General features: G+C 34.4%; 1 protein-coding gene across 1 annotated transcript in view; it reads left to right on the forward strand.

Moving 5' to 3' along the window:
- The window catches only part of LOC124363727 (myosin-2 heavy chain), a 92,793-nt gene that overhangs the window by 426 nt on the left and 70,661 nt on the right, over nucleotides 1-21,706 (forward strand).

The following is a 21,706-nucleotide window of genomic DNA, read 5'->3' on the forward strand; positions in this document are numbered from 1 at the left end:
TGGTTGGGTGTCTGCACGAATACAATTACGTGAGGAGTAGACTATTAATTGGTAGAATGTAATTGTCGTAGTCTACATACACCTGATTGGTAGAACCTTTCAATCGAACGCAAGGCCGATTCTAAAAAAAATATTATAGTACCCAACATAATCACATGTCTTTAAAACAAACTTTTAGTAGAAAAATTTAAGAGCTTTTTTAAAAACGTGAGCTGAAAATTGTGTTAAAGTAATTGGGTTATCAGATTACATCCTTCGGAGATATTTCAAGATAAATTTAGCATTCTTTTCACTGGACAAAGTAATGTCTTACTTTAGAGGGCTAATACAAGAAGGTCTGAAACAGTACTTTGCAAGAAACCCTAGAGTATAATTTGGAGAAATTTAGGGAAGTGTTCTTTTCACCTACTAAGGAAAAACTAAGCTTGATAAGTTGTCGTAGTTTCCAAACCTTAGCACGCGAGCAACAGGAAGTAGAAATCGATGGTCAAGTCTCGACTTGGTACTTTAGTAGGATACTGTTATATTGGGAGTGGAACGGTTAAAATTGTATATTCTCGAACACTAACAGTACATTATTCAATTTAGTTACATAGTACACATTCAAGGAAATATTCCATAGTTTTCTTAACAAAAAGAAAATTACTTACGAAATGTATCTTTCAATAGATTACTAGTCTATTAGTAGATATTTACTATATAAAACCAAATGTAATAAAGGAAACCGCGTAGCTTAGTTCACTACTAAGCGATGCTCGATACTGCCTGTAATTGTGTACTACTGTACACCTGTAATAATGGTAGTAATTATTACAGGTACTGCTGGTGTTTGGCACCAACTCTGGTACTCGGTGATCATTCAATACTGGAATGAGTCACAGTTCTCGGCCGTGGAATGGGACAAAAATAAACGCCTTCGTTTGTTGCTTCTCGCTTATTTCCGAGAATTGAATAATATACTGACTAAGCAGTGGCGGGATCGCTGAATCATAATTTTTTAATCAAACCAAATAATCTAAAATTCTTTTATTTAAAGCGTATTATTGACTATTTATGATTTGGAGGATAGCAGAATTCTGGATATTTGCCATAAATAGGCATATATTTTACAAAAGTAGGACACAACGTTTCAAGGATTTAAATCTGTCCTCTTCTTCACGTGTCAAAAAAGTAGAGCCAGCCTTAAGGGTCCATAAGGATCATTTCTCTACAGCCTTATCCACACTCTAGGTGTGATATTGTATCACTGACTGCAGGAGAGAAGATCCTGCAGCAGGATCATCCTTTCTAGCACACAGAGGAATGTGTCTGCCATCTTGGGAATATCCGAGTTTAATTCTTGCACATCAATGTCCCATATTGAAATGTTTTACGGCGGGTATTAAAATTAATTAGATCATATCCTTTCAAAAATGAATAATCTTTGAAAATTAATTTCTACATTTGATGAAAAGTACTAAACTGTCAATCGCTGAATTGTCTGATCAAACTTAATCTGAAATTAAAATTGAGCAGAAATTGTGTTTTTGACACTCAGGGCTTCTAGGCCTATGCTTGACTTTTTGTTTTTCTGTTGTATAATTTGTTTGCGAGTTTTACGCCGTATATTAATCTGCAATTTTTGTGCATGCATTCTGAACCTTGTCTTAAGTTTTTAACACCGGAAGAAGAGAATAGAGTGCAATTGTCGAAACGTTGTGTTCTGTTTTTGTAACATGTAAAGATGGGCAATGTCCTAAATTCTGATATCCACTCATTATGGTTAATAATTTATTCGATAATATGCAGCATGGGCGTATATAAGGAGGGGCTCAGCGGGCGCAAGCCCCCTCCCCCCGACATTTTGAAAGACAAAACATTAAAAGTGGACCCAGTTTGTTTTAAACTAGAACACATTTGTGAGGTCATAAAGCTCGATAATTCCCGGAGGACATTCCTGATCACCTATTTTTTGAGGGTATTTTATACTTCCTAAACCACCCAGTGTGTCAACCCCCCCCCCCAAAAAAAAAAAAAAAAAAAAAAAAAAAATTTGCTATAAGCGCCACTGGTGTGCAGCGCTCAATAAGCGTGAAATTTAACTGTCACTAATTCGTATACTGAAGGTATTAAAATTAGCCCTGGACGTATGCCATTAGCTTCAGCCACATTGTAGGCCTAAGCTACAAACGGTATTACAATGTTTGAATTTAAAGAGAAAAAAATATGATAGTCCAATTCACCACAGATGTGTTCTGATTGTTATCAAAATAGCAAGCAAGTTCCATCGGCCAAGGTGCTCCTGTCAGGACTATGATTGCACGTAAAACTTAATTATAAGTATACAGGGTGTTCAGTAAAAGTGTTCCAATTGGGATTTTGTTCCACACATAAAAATGAGCAAAAACGTTCACATGAAGATATGTCCTAAAACCTTTAGCTTTCCGCCTATCTGTTTATATGTGTTTTTTATTAAAAAATGGTAGTCCTTTTTGAAAATAAAATGTTAACAAAATCCTTTTGTTCCTTTCAAAATGGCGTCTGTATAATATTTTTAAAGTCAAATAACAAAAAACCGGTTTAGCTATAAAAAAATGCATATGATAACAACCATTTAATAATTTTTGTACCAATTCCAACGGTTTATTTTTCAACGAAATCTGTCAACGCATAAGCGAGCACGGCCACTTTAAAGATACGCTTGTGCAAGCCGGGAGCAACAAACAACAGAACAACTGTTGTTGTTGTAAGGGGCCAAACCTTTAAAGTGGCCGGATTTTGTTAATATTTTATTTTCAAAAAGGTCTACCCAAGGTTAATACAATTCATAACTTTATCTTAACTGGTTATAAAGATATAGGCCTATTTTTTTATAACAATTAAGACGGAAAACTAAAGGTTTTAGGACAAACTTTCATATGAACTTGTTTGCTTATTTTTATGTGTACAACAAAATCCCAAAGTATTGGAAAACTTTTACTGAACACCCTGTATAGTTGCCCATGTTATACACCGTTATCACGTATGCTGTTAATTTGGTATTAACGAAGTTTGATATTATTCTTCATAATTGTTACTTCACTATTACATTTTTCATTTTGAAAATGCACACATAGACTCAATTTTCAAGAGGTTATAATACAATCTTATAACAGACAACGCTAACAAATTAATTTCATAGGTCTACAATTGACGTATTAACTGTATGCACATTTTTCTCATAATAATAAACTAGTAGCTATGAATAAGTTTAAAGAACTGTTATTAGATAGGCCATTATAAACTTTCTTCGCAGGAAAAGGTTTAAATGTTTGAATACGTTTTCTGTTAAACAACAATTATTAATTTTTATTTCTAACTTTGTCATATAAATGTTCATTGAAAAAACATCTCGCGCTTATGTATTGTGCTACATATGGAAATGTGGTATATTTTGAGAATTGGGTAGTTAATTCATTAAGACCAAAAGATTCATTTTTAAACCCATTTTCGGTCATACTCTAAATACCGGTACTTTTGGAAATATTTTAAAGTTTCTTCAACTATACATAAGTTTTACAGGATATTTGTCATAGCGCGATCCGACGGTCAGTCCTAAAACTAACATTTGCGGAACATGTCGCGTCACTGGTGCATTCTGACTGGTCTAGTTAGTTATTTAATAAGATTTATTTTACCGCTTTTATTTTTTAACTATTAAACTCTGACGTATATTTACAAAAAAATAACATAGACCAACAAAAATTACAAAAAAGGATGTTCGAATTTCTTTAAAAGTTGGAGAGACTAAATCTCTTCAAACACGTTAAAAACTTTTATTTTATTTTAAATACAAAAATATTTTAAAAAGGTTAATAAATAACATGACAAGCGAACAAATCATTTAATACTTGTAGGGTTTGTACATATGTAATATATTTATAATAATGTAATAGTTATATCTATGCATTGTTATTATTTGAGATCATTCCCTAAGAGAGTAGGAACTTCATGATTTTGTAGCCCTTTGATTGTACTTTTGTTCTTCCCAAAGTCCCTGCATACGTTTACTGTGTTATTTCTTCCGTTCTTTCCATTTGGTTCCTCTTTTCTTTACTGTGAGTACTTTTTCAAATTTGTGTGTTATTGGGGTTCCTAAATTTTTGCCCCCCCCCCCCTTTATATCATCTCCGTGATGTTAAAATGTTTCAGATCTTCCATTTCGGTTAACTGTTTTATACTGGGTGTCCCAAAATTACAGGACCAAACTTCACCAAATTGTTCAGGAGGTCAAACTGAACGAAAAATGTTATATAATGTATAGTCCTATCTTGCTTCGTTTACCTTAGATCGGCCATTTTGTTTTTTACATACAAGTAATTTTATTTTTAATACGGGTTTACCGATTTTTTGAAACTTGGCATAAATATTATGAAGACCATCGGGCTACAAAACTTTTTAGGTGTATTGCCTTTAAAAAATCAGTATAGGTTAAAAGTTAACACTGAGTAGTCATAGAACGGATAATAAACATAATTTTTGAGCATTACTAAAGATATTTATTAATGGAACTGTAATCATTATCAATAAGGTAAATGAAAAAGATTAGTTCAAACTTAATGAACACAAAACAGCTTAAAAGTAAACGACATTGCAGTTCATTCTCAAAATGAGCGACCATGTCTTTTCTCACACAAGCTTTTGTCAAGTCGCTTTCTCATTGCTCCTAAGGTCATTTTAAAGACAGTTTTTCCGAAGCCTTTGAGCAGCCATAGCCCAACAAAACACTGAGTAGTCTGCCTCGTAATTCTTCTTCTGAGTTTATGGGGTGGAACTGTAATCAAACTTCCTGCTTAAAAAACCCCCACACATAAAAAGTAAAATCATTGCAGTTCATTAGGTTTTAAGGTCAGGAGATCGGGCAGCCAAAACAGTTCCCCCACGTTCAATCCACAAAAAAGTCCATAGGTTTTCAGATCCGCCATTGACAGTACTGTTGCAATTAAATTTGTGGAGGGGCTCCATCCTGCTGGAATATAAGCTCGTCTCTTTCAACATTGTTCAAACCATCTGTTAGGTAGGTCGTGTTGCAAAAAATCTAAAGTAGTTTGTTCCATTTACAGTTCAATCAAATACGTGAGGGCCAATCAATTGGTCGCCTAAGACTCCACACCAAACACTAATACTAAAAACGCGTTTGAAAGGATTGTTCACTTGTCCGGTGTGGGTTTTGTTGATCCCAGTGGTGCATATTATGACAATTGAAAATTCCTGCTCTTCTAAACAACGACTCATCAGTTCAAAGGATTTTTCGAAAAAAATACGCTGCTCTATGTCTCTGTTTTAGCAACCAACGACAGATTTGTACTCTAGGAGCATAATCAGTTGCTTTCAGACCTTGAAACAGGCGTAAAATGGTATGGATGGAACTTATCTTATGAAAAATGTCAAAAACCTTCCATTTATGATACACCTACGTCATTAGCAAGTTGTCTACTACTAACTTCTGGATCATTCAACTGAATTTAGAACTACTTCATCTAATTCTACATCATGAACAAATGTGTCCTACTTCGTTAGGTCTTTTGTGAACTGTAACCTCCCTCCACAAGACGTTGATGGAGTCTTGAGAACACAGAATGACTGGGAAGTCGGCGATCAGGGTAGCGAGCTTGATACTCTCTTTGGGCAGCACACGCATTTTCCATCACAAACATTGTTAAAGGATATGACCATTATTCCGTAACTAGCATCCACAAAATTATTTTAAACTGCTTTACTTTTTTGTAATCTTCAATTCCCTTGTTTTATGAGGCATTTTATGAAACATAAAAATTAAGTTCAGTTGTTATTAAATTGTTTTAATCTTTTTGTAGCTTGCGTGTTTTTTAATATTCAAACCGATAAAAGTAGATAAAAGAATACTTAACTATGGTCATATGGCATACTATTTTAAAGCCTATTAAATGGAAAAGTTTTTTAATATGACTTGACACATTCTTGTGTACAGGGTGTGGTAAAAAGATGGGGTTCAATGATATTTCAGTTTTTCTTAAACTTAGCAACTTTGCCATTTGAATCGATCTAAAGCTCAATTTTCTTTTCTTACCGTTTGAACCAATAACTTTTTCAAATTTAAGATTTAACGGAGTATCTAACAATGATGTAGTTTGCTCACATATGTCTATACTTTGCTGAGAAATATAATATTTACGTACAAAAACATGGGGTTTTTTAGAAAAACTGAAAATAATTCATTTCAGACCTAATTTTTGGAGTTAAACTTTTTTATAACCACCATTGTATCACATTTACATTGTGTTATAACCCAAAACATTTTGTCACACCAAGAGCCACTCACCCTGTAATATATATATATAATATATATATATATATATATATATATATAATATATATATATATATACTAAAATGTTTAGTATAATTTCCTCAATTATTAGTTGTGAGAATATCAAGTTAATTTCAAGAACATTAAAGAAGTGGTTATTGGGTTTTGATAAATTAGATTTTCTTCTCTGCATAGATTCCTAGTTAATTAAAGAAAGTAACAGTAAATTTTAGTTTGAATTTATTTAAGTGGATTTTCATTTGCTTCTGCAGCAGCAGCACACTTTTAATCAATTTTTTTAGGAGCTTATAAAAAAAATCAAAGTTTTATTGAAATTTTCTTTGAGCTAAAAAATATTTTTGTAATAAAAGGAACCTCTCCACAGGCACTTGCCTCTAGAGGCCCTAGTTATTTTTGAAAATATTTCTTTTTAATTTACGAGTGTTTTTGTTTTAATTTTATTTACAAGAATGTTACATTTTTATTTAAGTTTGCTCATTAGGTTTGTACATTGTGTATACATTTGGTTGTTTAGGTTACTTTATTGATGTATTACATTGTGTATACCAATGTATATAATGTGTTATTGTAATATTTTTCAAAAATAAATTCTATTCTATTCTATTCTAATTTCAATAAACACTGAATCACAAAAAGTACTTGTTCCGCCGGGACTCGGACCTGGATCTCTCACTTGCCGGGTGAATGTGCTACCATTACACCACAGAGCCCTCACTTCTTACGATTCAATTATTTTGTATTTGGCCGTTTCTTTCACATATGTGTTTAAATAACCAAACTAACATATGATCGGAAGACCAAATACCTGTCAAATGACTTTTATTTAATCATTAAATTTGTATAAGTGGCAATAGCCTAATATAATTTAAATAAACATTGAATCACAAAAAATACTAGCTCCGCCGGCACTCGAACCCGGATCTCTCACTTGCAATTAAATAAATAAATAAATCATTATTTATTTATTTAATTGTATTAATAATTCCATAATACAAGAACTTTTGTTTGCCTCAATCCGTAGAAAAAAACCTACAAAGAGTCGCCAATCAGATCTTAAGCAACGTGTATATCTTTCTTTACCATAAAAAACGCCCGCAATTTTCAATCAACGCAGTGCAAATGTTTAAGTGTTGTTTAAAAAAATATAAAGTTACAGCAACATTTATTAGGGTAATAGGATAGTTTCAGAGTAAACTTAACCAAATAATTTGATTTTGACAGTCTGGCCAGGTTTAATACTTTTCATCCCATGTAGAACATACTATTATTGATAAGATCACACATTCAAAATGAATCCTTATGTTTATAAACTTGTATGGGGTTTGGTCTAATTTTAATACCCGCCGCTAAACATTTCCATGCTTAAAAGTACCTGTAGAATATCCAAACACAATAGTTCAGCGTTTACTGTCTTCAAGGACGCCCTACAGGGCAAGAACGTAGCCTGGAAAAATGGAAATTTGGGAGATCCAGACAACTGATATTTTTCCAGTGGACAGAGAGTATGGCCCATTTTGTTCTTTAAAAAGTTCTTCACCTGTTTAATTATTGGTAACGATCTTTCAGCAGTACATGTCAGTAATACTGAATTATTTCAATAATAATAATAGTTTATTTTAAAAGTGAAAATGTGGGGGGGTCCAGATCCTTGAACCCCCCCGCTGGCTACGTCCTTGATACAGGGGGTTCTGAAGTTTAAACTAAATTAACCCAACTTAGAATATCATGTAAATTAACCCATCATCTTTACGTATAAGCCTGAGAAAGAATTTGATAGTAAGCTTAAGTGTGGTAGTATTCATTTTAGGCTCTTAGTGATCAATGTGATTTACATAGGATTATTTATATTTTATCTGAAAATAACATAACATTAAGACTACTAACAAGAAATGTTGTTTTGGAAGCTGCCTGAATCTTTGGAATGCATTCCAGGTAAGCAAACGTTGAAGAAAAAGTTAAAAGTTAAAGTTAAAGTAGTAAAAGGATGTTTTTATTCGGTGGAAAACTTCCTGTCTTGATAAAAATAGTAATTTCGTAAACTTTTAAGATGCCTCTCACATGTTTTATTTGTACTCTCACACACAATTACGTTATTCTTAAACCATAATTAGGCTATAATTTTTTCAGAATATAAATTAGTACTTTGTTATTACTCGTATACTGTGGCATGTCTGTTCCTATCTACTAATTGTTATGACGCTGTATAAGTAGGTTGAATATATAGTACGTATTATAAATATAAATAGTTAAAGTTAATTTTTATAAGGGCTAACGTGATCTGAGATTGAATTTAGGTGCCATATTGAGGGATGTTTCTCTTTTTGCGCCAGTAGTGCAGGGTGACGCCAGGCGCAATGTTGGACGACCTGGCACAATTAGTAACATATTTACGATTACCTAACCTAAATCTACTTATATCGCGCAATAACGACAGTAATTTTGTGTTGTCGATAACTAGTAAGTTACACTTTCCACTAACAATAACGATAATGTATGTTTATCCTGACGGTAACTGAAATGAAAGTTACACCATTATTGTTGATGATTGATTGTTAAAGTTATTTTTTGTTATGTGTAATTCTGTAATTGTTGACACTGTCATACAACGAGATTTTGTCGTAAGACAATGGATATTTATTTTTGTGCATGAAAGTTGTGTGAACCTAACCTAGTAAATAAACCAAACTTCAACAGTTTGTTATTGTGTTCATGGTGGTGCTTTCAAATTAAAGCAGCTGACCCTTGGTTACCCATGAGTCTGGGAGAGAAAGAGAGACTCAGTTAGTATCTCTCGCGTGCCTGACAGGGTTGATACCCCCTCCCCCTCCCCGTTACCTTGGTCGAATTGCGTCATAGAAGCCCGATCGCTGCCTTATCTCTGATTATATTTTCACGCCTCGATCGCCAGCTTCCTCTATGCCGACAATCCGGTTATTAATTTGTATGCCCTGTTTAAACACGGTTTTGCGCTAATTTAGCTTAATAGCGCAAAGTAAATAATAGGTTAATTTAGCTAATGCATCGCGTTTCTCATCACGACTTAAGAGGAGGCGGTTCCCACGTTAAAACGCGTTTAGATAACAAAATGTACGATAGTAATAAGCGTAATTAACCGTTTCAACAGGGAAATGAGCTTCAGTCGCCATCATACTCAGTCCACAGCCCAGGAAGGTAAAATAGAAGAACATAGAACACTTTTTGAACGGGTTATCCAAAATTGTAAATCTACGCTATAAAAAATTGTTTAGCTCTTCTTTCAAAAGATGCTTAAATTATTTTCCAATGAAACAATTTGTATTTTCAACCTTACTAGCAGCCATATTAATGTGTTTTATACGAATAGCATAACATTTATGTACAGGGTGTCCCGTAACTCTCTGGACAAAGGTATAACACTTTTTTGTTCAGGTCGACAAACATCATCGTATGAACATGGGTTTTCAATTCTTAGTTTCCCATCTGTATGTCTGTATGTGTTTTATAAAAAAATAATATCTTAAAAGTTAATAAATTGAATTATACCAAATTTGACTCAAATGTTTATGATAACAAGGCCAGTTGCAGAAACAAATATAAAATGATCTTTAGTACTTTCAAAATGGCTGCCACTAAAACTTTTAAACGTTTAATACCTTAAAAACCAGCAGTTTTTCTTAAGAACTTCAAGAATAGCAGTTTTAGAGGACTTTATCTTAATTCTAATAACACCGAAATTATTTAAATCGAATAGTAATTAACTGATTTAGAGCAGATTTACTGTGACAAGATATAAGCCACATTGAGGTCTTCAGCGAATAGCCAACAATACAAAAACTGAATAGACGGCATCAGTTTGTAGTTTTTGCTATTTTAGACGAAAAATAGAAAAGCTTTATATTTTATTTCACTAGTTTATATAATATATATATATATATATATATATATATATACAGTATATATATATGTATATATGTGTGTGTGTGTGTGTGTGTGTGTGTGTGTGTGTGTGTGTGTGTGTGTGTGTGTGTGTGTGTGTGTGTGTGTGTGTGTGTGTGTGTGTGTGTGTGTGTGTGTGTGTGTGTGTACGATATTTTTATCGTACTACCGGAACTTGACAGACATTTACGCAATTTTAAGTGTCATTTTTAGTGATATTAAATATGCCGGCATCCGCGAAGGACTCGTGTGAGACTGGGTTAAAGAACCCATGCTCTGGAAGTGACCCAGAAGCGGTGGCGGTTGGCGACGACTATACAGGGTGTCCCACGAGTAACCCGACAAACTTCTCAAGTGGTTTCCTCTCATCAGAATAAAAATCAGTATTTAATTTAAAATCTTTATTTAATAAACATATATAACATTTTCTGTGTTATGTTTAATTTAATTAAGCATTAATTTTTAAACTTTGTGTTTGTTTATTATTAGCCTATTTTACATTATTATCTTCTAAATTAAATTCTCTAAAAGTTTTGGTTAAAAAGGTTGCGCGTTTATTGCCCTTTTAATGAAGTTAATGTACTTCAAATCTAAACAAAGCATGTATTTTCGAGACCGAATTTAGCACATTTTGTCTGATATCTCATAAATGGGTGGTCTAACAGTTCTGAAACGAATTTTTTTTCAATTTTTCAGTTAATTTTACATAAAATGGAACACATTTAACAACTATCTTATGCCATAAAAACATCATGTTCGCTTTATTTCCATCTTTTCATAGAAACTCGGGCGAAATCTTTCGCTGGCCGAAACAAAGCGTTTCCGGACATATGTTTATATGACCTATTTTAATTATTTTGATGAGAGGAAACCACCTGCGAAGTTTGTTGGGTTACTCGTGGGACACCCTGTATATTTTGGTGCTCACCTGCAGTCAGGTCGTTAGTACCCGCTATCAGTATTATCGCTATCGCTTAAATTCCAATTAAAACAAGGTAAAAGTACGCCACACCACGTGTCACGTAACAGGCTTCGCTAAGGTTAAATGCATAATTTAAAATCTATATAGCTCATCTCATTTTCTATATGTCCTGCGGACTTATAGACAGACATACAATTATGCAGAAAAGAAATGTTTATATCCTTCGGCAAACGAAGAGAAATTATGTCAGCCAACTGAGTGACTGACGCTCAGCCAAATTCCGTGGTTGGACTTGCACCACCAAAGAACTCATTGTTGTCTATATAGAAATGGAGTTTCTTCCCAAATTCAAAGTGTACAGATGCAATATTTCTTGAGATCTTGCACATGATACAGTCACATTTTTGTTCAGTATGTTAGGTTTTATAGCAGTGATCAAATAAAATTCCGAGGTTAAATATTGTCACAGACTGTTAACGTTGACTATATGTTCTTTTTACTCTATAAATAAAACTGTCACGTTAAAATGTCATATGATTCTTCGTTTAAAGATTGTTATTGACAGTGGAAGGTTTTAAAAGATACCAGGATTTCGGACACTTGCCATAGTTACATGTTATAAAAGGTATAACACAACGTTTCGAGGATTTGAATCTATCCTCTTCGTCAGGTGGGGGGTATAATACATACAAAAATAAAGAACAGAAAGAAGTAAAGAAGGGAAAGAAATATTATTTTACATGGTTTGTTTCCAAATTTATTTATTCAAGCTATTTTCTCGTTTCTATCATGGTTACCTCTTAAAGACCAACGTAAAAATATTCACTAACGCTCAACCAAATCGCATGGAGTGACATGCACCATCAACGAACTCAGTGTTCCTCATATGTAAATGAATCTTCATGTTAACGTCTATAAGTTCAGTTCGTTTTCGAGATATCGTGCGGACAGACAGACATACAGAAGTACAATTTTCTAATCATACGAGTGATAGGCTTCGCTGAAGCTCAGCCACTAACACAGCAAACTAACTTATAAGAAAGAAAAACGCCAGCTCAACAAGACAGACATTCACTGACAGCAGTACAGTTCGAGGACTTTAGCTGTGCGCGTGACCTTGAGTGTGTGGTGATAGGCGGGAGGGGTGGCGGGGTAGTATTATGCGCTGCGTCCCGAAAACATTTCCTGTGACACATAGTTAAAACCCTCCTTTCAGGAATCGTATTGGCCCAAATAACTCATCATACTCGCTAAAATCAGTCTGTTTTGTGACAGTGTTGATTTTGGTGGAAGTAAAAAATAAGAGAATACCAAATAATAGCAATAATAGGACTTATCCTTGTTTTTCAGTTGTTATAGTGTTGTTTGATGTTTTTGAAAATAACGTATTTGTCAATACTAATCTGCAAATCGAAATCGTGAGTTTAAAGTCGTTAAAGAGATTGTTGCGCCTTCATCTCAGCGGCTAGCACGTAAACGCAACCCGCCACACAGATAGCGTTTATTTGTTGAAAGGGTAGTATTTGGGCCCTACGAGCCCAGCTAAATTCCTCCTACTGTACGTTTGGCGTAGACTGAACTACATTCTTTCGTGTGGACTGGTGTCTCGTGCGCATGCGCTGCCTTCATGCTACATGGGTCGGTCTGTACTATGCTACGAGACATTTCGTATAGAGCCAGTAGCGTTTCTCGACAAATAAACCTAATTGAAAAATCGAACTAAATACCATTTATTGCAATCTTTATTTCTTTTATTTTGTTCCCTAATTAGACACATTCTTATCTGATTTAAACATGACAAGTTTTACATACTGTAAACATTCATTTTCAGAAAAATATTTGAGGTTAGGAGTTTTGTTTTTGTTAAAAAAAAAAAAAAAAAAAAAAAAAATAGAAAGTTGTGTGCAAATTTGATTACCGGTGATTGATTGACAATGTTTATCTATTTAGATTGCAATGAAATCTGTTTCATATTTAGCCCTTTTAATGCCAGACATTTTTTCAGTGACCATTCGAAAAATGCCAACCTGTTTTCAAAAAGTACATGCGAAGAATGCTAGGCCCTTTTTCCATAATTTGACAACTATTTTTTAAAAATGTATAACTTTTTTATTTATTGAAGGAAATTATCCATTGAGGTGTTGTTTTTTATGTCATAATGTGAAGTGTGTGAAACAAATGAATATTAAAATTTTTACAAATTTATATAATTTATATTTGTAAAAAACAAAAAATAAAAAAACAAAAACTTAAAAAAAAAATTAGTTTGAACATATAAAGGTACCTTTATTATTAGCCTTAACTAAAAAGTAGTTACTGGCAATTGTACTATATTTAATTGTTAACACACACACCAAATTTGAAGAACTTGCCTTGAAAAATAGTGAAGCTACAGCATTTTATTGAAAACCTTGTAAAGTCCACATTTTACAGTAAAATTCAGTAAGACATATTTTGGTCATTCAAAATCACTTTATTTACACGTGTTGTTTAACCCAATGTATAAAATTGTTTTTTTTTAATAATAAAGAAAGTAGTTTACATAAAATTAAAATTAATTATTTACAATATAGGGTACATAATTTAAATTTTTTTTAACACTTGTGTTTGCCGAAGCACAAAGTATGAATCCCCCTCTTTTACTCATGGTCAAATCTATTTACAATAATCACAAAACTAATAATAATATAAGCAAACTGAAATAAACAAAAGAAAAGCACGAATAATTCCCATTAAAACATAACCTATATAGCAACAACGTATTACCACAGAAACCAGACGCTCACTGAATGATTGGACGTAAATGAGGTTGAAAACAGCTGATAACGTCCATCACATGTTGAGTTTGTATCAATAGTAGTAGTGTCTAGATACAGTATGCAAAGTTTAGTGGCATTTAGTCAATAATTTATTAAAACTACAATATAACAAAAACCGGACGAGCACCCCCAGCGCACGTCGGCATTTTTCGTAAAACCTAATGACGTGCGCTCGCGGCGCACGTCGGCATTAAAAGGGTTAGGTAGCCTACAATCCAAGTAAAACTGTAAAAGTAAACAAAAGTCTATGTAACTAAATTTAGTTTACAATTAACGCACTTTATTTTTTAAATATAGAAACACGTGCAAAATTAAATTTTATGACGTCTTTTGAATTTTTGACCTAACTTAAACCATAACGCTGAGTACGTTTTATTGTCAATAAGATTATATGTAGAGGTTATAGATAGGTATATAGAACATACAATTTAATGGCTGAGCTCTAGCGAAGCCTATCATTTTTTGGGTCTAGAAAAATGTCATTTCTGCTTCTGTCCATACGATATCTCGAAAACGAACTGACATATAGACTTGAAATTTTGCACGAAGCTTTATTAATATATTAACAACACTGAATAATCTAGGCTTATGTCACTCCATGGGATTTGGATGAGTGTTAACGAATATTTTTATATTAGTTTTATGGATAATCATGATGTCATCGAAAAAATTGCAGAATAAATAAAGTTGTACAAAAACATATCCAATTTTAACATGTGACATTTTTATTCGTAAAGTAAAGAGGAAAAAAATAGAGTGAAAATACAATATTCAAAGTTTGTATTTCAGACTACTCTTGAGTTGTAGCTCCCTCTTTAGCTCACAGGGACTTTTATTATTTAAACACTGCTAAGACACCTTTCTTAATGAAAAATGTGAATGTATCATGCGATAAGATATTTTGCATGCAACTTTATTTCTACATAGACAAGAATGAGTTCTATGGTGGTGCATGTACAACCATGGAATTTGGCTGAGCGTCACTGAAGCCTGACACAATTTCTCTGTTGTTTGCCGGACGGTGGGGGGGGGGGGGGGGGGGGGGGGTGTAAAAATTTATGTTCTATACGGTTGTCTGTTTGTTTGTCCACAGGGCGTCTCGAAAATGAAATGAGATTTGAAACTTTGCAAGCAACTTCAACGAAGCCTGTTACAAAACAAGTTGTGTAGCGTACTCATGCCTTATAAGTTAAAATGAAATTAGAATGCAAAGTTTGAGTCTCCTATCATATCGAAAAGCACGGGTGGAATCCTGGTTGTTTAATGTTGGTCAGTCTGTGGGTTTTCAGCTTTGTATAACTTCTAGTAGACGCAACTTAACGCCTCGATCGTCTACCCCGGTTCGATGAGCTCGCCTATTGCTTCAGTTTCGGCCCCCAGCCAGAATATATCCAATGCCTTGTCCCTCTTTGTGGGCCTACCCTGGTTCATGCATCATTCTTCTACATTCGTATTTGGTAAATATGGAATTTTGGACTCTTGTCCAGGCATTCAATAAACTAAAAGTAGGCTAGATTTGGATACACAAATATGACTACATAAATATGTCATCTTACACGAATATATCTCAAAACCTTCTTAAGTATTGGAGATATTTTGACATTTTAGAGGTAGTCTATGGACGCAACTTATTGCAAAGTAGCAATTGAAATTATACTCGGATTGCTAATGAGGTAGTATTAATTTGCTAGGCGCCATAAATATGAGTTGTAATAACTGTTTTTCCATAAGTTTTTCCACGTTTTGGATAATCTTGGAGAGCTTTTATCATCCCTTAGCGGCATATCCAGAACTTGAGTTTGGAGTCCAAAACAACCTTCAGGGGGGAGAATATAAGATCGACCTCACCGTTTTTTAACATTATAAATGATATAAATGTACAGGATGTCTGAAAAATGTGGACCAAAACTTGGAGAAGTGACTGACTGGAATTGATTAAACAAAAACTTTCTCCTACCATTGTATGGCTCCCCAGTGTTACACTTAGTAGCTTGTTATATGTCTGTATTTTATGCTGGTGAAACCCTTTTGAAAAACCTTAAATCGGAATTCAGCTGTAAAGGAAATCCTTAAATTTAAATTAATGCCCAATTAATAGAGTTCTGTAATATTCGTGAAGTATTTATGATATAAAGAAAGAGAGTTCTAAGCAAATAATGAAATTCACGAGTCTTAATTACGACTAATTCGATATGAATTTCAAATTCACTATATCACACCATTCGATTCACAAGCCAATCCAGAGCACCTCGCTTAAAGCGCCGTTGAACCAATCAGTTCGTCCCAGTTTTAGATTAGACGATAGCAACTATGAAAATTCATCACTTCTTAATCAATAATTGTGTTGTTTTATTTCAGTATAAAAACTTATTTAATACTAAATCAATTAGTGGAAGTGTACCCTTGTCAGATAATTTCAGTGTTATTCTCAAATGGTTTATGGGACATTCCTGGTTTTATGCTTGGCAGTCTCTGTTACAAACTGTGTTTAATTCCAGTAAAGCGCAACATAGTGACGTATACACTATTTTCTTACCAAACAATGGTTAGAAGAACGTTCTCAGACTGAACAGGCTGTGGCCAGAAACATCTTACCGCTTCAAACAGAGCCGGCTCTCCTCTGAGATAAGATACAGTTCTTTATGCACTGCCTCATTATCTGCGTAGCGCAGAAGGGAGGACTGTCGGGACCGGAAAGTGGGGCTATTTTTAAATCAGCTGGCAGCCAAACTAAATCAGCTGATAGTTCGGTCCGTTGTCTTGCCGGACTGCAACACTGTCTGCGTAGAGTGGACTATTGTTAAATTCCAAGAGTGAGGTTATAATTTAAACAAATTGAGAAGTCCGCGTTCCTTTAAAATTGTAATTGTGGGCCAAGAAATTTGGCCACTACGTGAAATATCTTTCATACCGCTACCCAAAATTGAGGTTAAGTGGTAGGGAGGACTTTATAGTCCTAACTTCGCCTCTAATAAAGACATTTTTCATTTAATTTACAAGAATACAATATTTGTAATACTTAAGGGTCTTTTTCGTTAGTCCACACAAAACCTTGAAAAGTCTTATATACGAAACCTGTTAATCGTTATTGTTAAGGTTATCTTAGGGAAGTATAATTTGCTTGTTTTACAATAGTGGTGATGGGATAACGTCCATACCTTTTTTTACTAATACCTCCGACCATCATAGCAAATAGCAGCACCAGTGGTACCACACACTGTTAGCGACGAAAAACAAATATACCTTCGAGACAAGGATGTATCCAGCGAGAGGGTCTATGGGGTCCGGACCCTCCCCAAATTTTAAATTTTTTAATTATATTTTAGCAAACAATTATTTTTATTTAAATAATTCAGTATTAATGACATTTACTGCTGAAAGATCGTTCTAAACATTGAAATAGTTCAAGAACATTTTAAGGAACAAAATGGGGAATGAGCTGTTGACTGACTGCACTTGCCTTACTTTCTGTCCACTACGGAAAAATATGAGTCGTCTTGAAACCCCTCCTAAATTTTTTCCTGGCTACGTTCTTGCATCGAGATATTGCCTATCATGTAACAGAATAAAATTCTAGAGGGTTGGATCGCTAATGGCTGAGAGAGGAAAAACAATATTATAATCCGTAGAAATCTGTAGAACATTTAGAGTGATTTGGTACGTGCTAACAAAGAGGACCCTTTAAATTAATTGTAAAACATTTAAATAATATCATAAATAATGCCATATAATGCAAAATTCATCATAAACTATTTCGGTTTAGTTCATCCCACATTTCAAAGTGAATAGGAATAGCAGAGTAGTGAATTCGTGTTTGCTTCTATTCCTAAGTGACTGGGGAGGACAGAATCAATCCGAATGAAGAATGATAAGTGTTAAGAAAGAGGTAATTGGAAACACATGATAGGATATAAATATTTTGGTACTATAAAAGTGAAGAAAGACACAAGTACATGTTAAACTTCAATCAATAAGCAAAACAGAATAGCTTATGCATATGTCAAAGAAAACTGAAAGAAATGTGCCATTGTACATTGCAAATTCATTAGAGTCAGAGAGTCTCAAAATCTCTTTGCATATAGATGGCGTCATCAGCCACTGCTTTTATCTGTAAATCGATGTTTTCTGTGCCAAAAAACGCTTCATCAGTATGAGTAAAGTATATTGTTTCTTCTGTCTATTCCAGAACAAAGCAATATGGACTTTGGCACCGAGCTCCAACACATGACATAGATACAGATGAAAAGCTGAAGGTCCTTGCAATTAATTTTAGTTGATGCAAAGTCTAAAGGAAAGTATTAGTGCCATTGGAGGGAACCGGATTTTAATTATGATTAGCTTCATCTTCTGGTGTAGTTGAAAACATTGCGTGAGGTCAGATTTTGTATCTAGTGAGACTCTTCTTGATATGCTTAATGAACCAGTGTCAATGTTGGTAGAGGGTACGGCTGCATTGCCCTGTTCTAACTTGAAATCTGATAAAACAAAACTTATTTGAATTATATAATAATAAGGAATTGAATTACATAAGGACCAATACGTTGGTCCTTTTCTTTTTTGGGTACCGAGAAAGTCATCATCATTGAAAAGTCGAACCCTTGATGGCAGCCTGTAACTCTTGAAGCTATGGTCAATGGTTTCTACATAAACTGATGAACTTCTTCCTTTTTGGTCGTATAATATTAGGGACATTTACAGCAGATAGCAAGTCAAGGTGTTTTACTTTTGAAAGGCATAATTGTACATTTTTAAAATTTGCTATGGCATTTTGTAGTTTAAGAGTTATTCATATAAACGTTTTAAAGGATTAGGAAAATTGGATCCCTGAATTTTGGGCCTGTTTTGGCATACCAATCTCGATCTGGAAATTCAATTACTACAATTCACAGAAATATCTGAACTACTGTGTATTCTCAACCACCAAGATTTGTTAATGGGAGGCAGTTGTCATCTTCCAGGACCTTTCTCAAAACTGTTCTTCCTGCTCTTTTTGTATTGCCTTATGTGATTACCATATAAAGCAGGCTGCATCTTATATGTTTATATGTTGCTGTTCTAACAAATGAATTGGTCTTGATAAAATATAGTTTCATTACTAACTTTTTCTGTACGGTAATTTTACTCTATAAGTAAGTTTATTGCATTTTCTTTGGTAAATGCTTTGCTTGTGACAAAACTTCATACTTAGAGTTGAATCTAACAATACTATATTGTTGTTAGGTATGTATATAAAATTACTCTTAGTGTAACATTAATGTGTGGGATGAATAAAAAATAAATAGTTTGCAACATTGTTTTCATTCACCCCATTATGGGTCTGGTTGTCATTACAAATCACTGTAGTTAAATTGTATACTTTGAATAAAAATTACACAAAAATAACTAAATTTAAAATTCTTTTGGAACAGTAACTCATTAAAGGTTTAAGAAAATTATGGTACTTCCATGAAAAACTATATTTCAAATTACAAAAGAATAATATAGATCAGTTCAGCAGAACCATTATTTGTTGACCAGAAAAACAACAATGAAGCAAACTAGTGAATGCCTTTCTTTATAGCATTTTAAAATCAATAAGTACCCAGCAAATTTTGAAAATAGATGATTTTAAATTGCTTCTAAATCTTATTATTAATTAATATATAAATATATTACGTGTAACCATAAAATATTTGTAATAGTTGGCGATATATACGATCTATATCACATCTGTAGCAGCAGCAGATTAAATTAACAATAACAGACAATTTTGAATATAGACTGCAGTGAAGCTATTATAGTCGCACATATGCCAATAAATTCTGTTAGTGTCCCAAGTGTTCAAAATGATATGACACATGCCAGGTTGTGACAGCCTCTAACATTGATTGCCAGGCTAATGCTTGTTTACATCAGTAGCTCGTGAGACATGCAAGTCAACTCTGGAAGTGAGCCAGGTGTTCACATTGATATGACACATAGAGGTTGTGACAGCCCTTAACATTGATGGCATGCTAATGCTTGTTTACATCAGTAGCTTGTGAGACATGCAAGTCAACTTTGGAAGTGAGCCAGGTGTTCACACTGATATGACACATGCAGGTTGTGACAGGCTATAACACTAATTGGCAGGCTAATGCTTGTTCACGTCAGTAGCTTGTGAGACATGCAAGTCAACTCTGGAAGTGAGCCAGGTGTTCACACTGATATGACACATGCAGGTTGTGACAGGCTATAACACTAATTGGCAGGCTAATGCTTGTTCACGTCAGTAGCTTGTGAGACATGCAAGTCAACTCTGGAAGTGAGCCAGGTGTTCACACTGATATGACACATGCAGGTTGTGACAGGCTATAACACTGATTGGCAGGCTAATGCTTGTTCACGTCAGTAGCTTGTGAGACATGCAAGTCAACTCTGGAAGTGAGCCAGGTGTTCACACTGATATGACACATGCAGGTTGTGACAGGCTATAACACTAATTGGCAGGCTAATGCTTGTTCACGTCAGTAGCTTGTGAGACATGCAAGTCAACTTTGGAAGTGAGCCAGGAGTTCACACTGATATGACACATGCAGGTTGTAACAGGCTATAACACTGATTGGCAGGCTAACGCTTGTTCACGTCAGTAGTTTGTGAGACATGCAAGTCAACTCTGGAAGTGAGCCAGGTGTTCACACTGATATGTCACATGCCAGGTTGTGGCATTCTATAACACTGATTGGCAGGCTAATGCTTGTTTACGTCAGTAGCTTGTGAGACATGCAAGTCAACTCTGGAAGTGAGCCAGGTGTTCACACTGATATGACACATGCAGGTTGTGACAGGCTATAACACTGATTGGCAGGCTAATGCTTGTTCACGTCAGTAGCTTGTGAGACATGCAAGTCAACTTTGAAAGTGAGCCAGGTGTTCACACTGATATGACACATGCAGGTTGTGACAGGCTATAACACTGATTGGCATGCTAATGCTTGTTTACATCAGTAGCTTGTGAGACATGCAAGTCAACTCTGGAAGTGAGCCAGGTGTTCACACTGATATGACACATGCAGGTTGTGACAGGCTATAACACTGATTGGCAGGCTAATGCTTGTTCATATTAATCCCTCATATCACTTCCTCCTTATAGGCGATTTTTCGCTGCTTCTGGAGTGGTAAGATCATGGTAGGTAAGGTTGTGGGTATGTGCTATCCCTTGTTGAGATCCCACGACTAGAGTTAATAACAGACGCTACCTTGGTCATGTCATCTTGAATATTGGCGAGGATATTTCCGTTCCAGCTTTTTCCGTGTGCAGGGAAGTCAATTATCCATCATGGGAACTATGGAAAGTCTTAAAATTAAGAAAGCCCCACCCACTCTAACATAATTTTCTGCAGTATATTAGGCGCTATCCACCCTTTTCATCCCATATCTTGAGATTTGAAATTAGTAAAAGGACACCCCTGGACATCCGGTTTCATCTTCTAACTCGATTTTCATTGACAACGTTTCATTAGCCAGGAGAAAATATAAAATTTATTACATTGTAATCACAATCTGACTGAAGATGAATCTCAACAGTCTATTTTAAAGGAGAATCTGACTAAATTTATGCATTAAATTTATGGAATAAAAATGTAATAAAACTTATTTTATTTTAATCTCTAGATTATGTATCTGAACGTTGTCTCAAGGATTCAGATACATTCAGTACAAGCATTAGCCTGCCAATCAATGTTAGAGGCTGTCACAACCTGGC

The sequence above is a fragment of the Homalodisca vitripennis genome, chromosome 5 (genome assembly GCF_021130785.1).
Source record: "Homalodisca vitripennis isolate AUS2020 chromosome 5, UT_GWSS_2.1, whole genome shotgun sequence".
NCBI lineage: Eukaryota > Metazoa > Arthropoda > Insecta > Hemiptera > Cicadellidae > Homalodisca > Homalodisca vitripennis.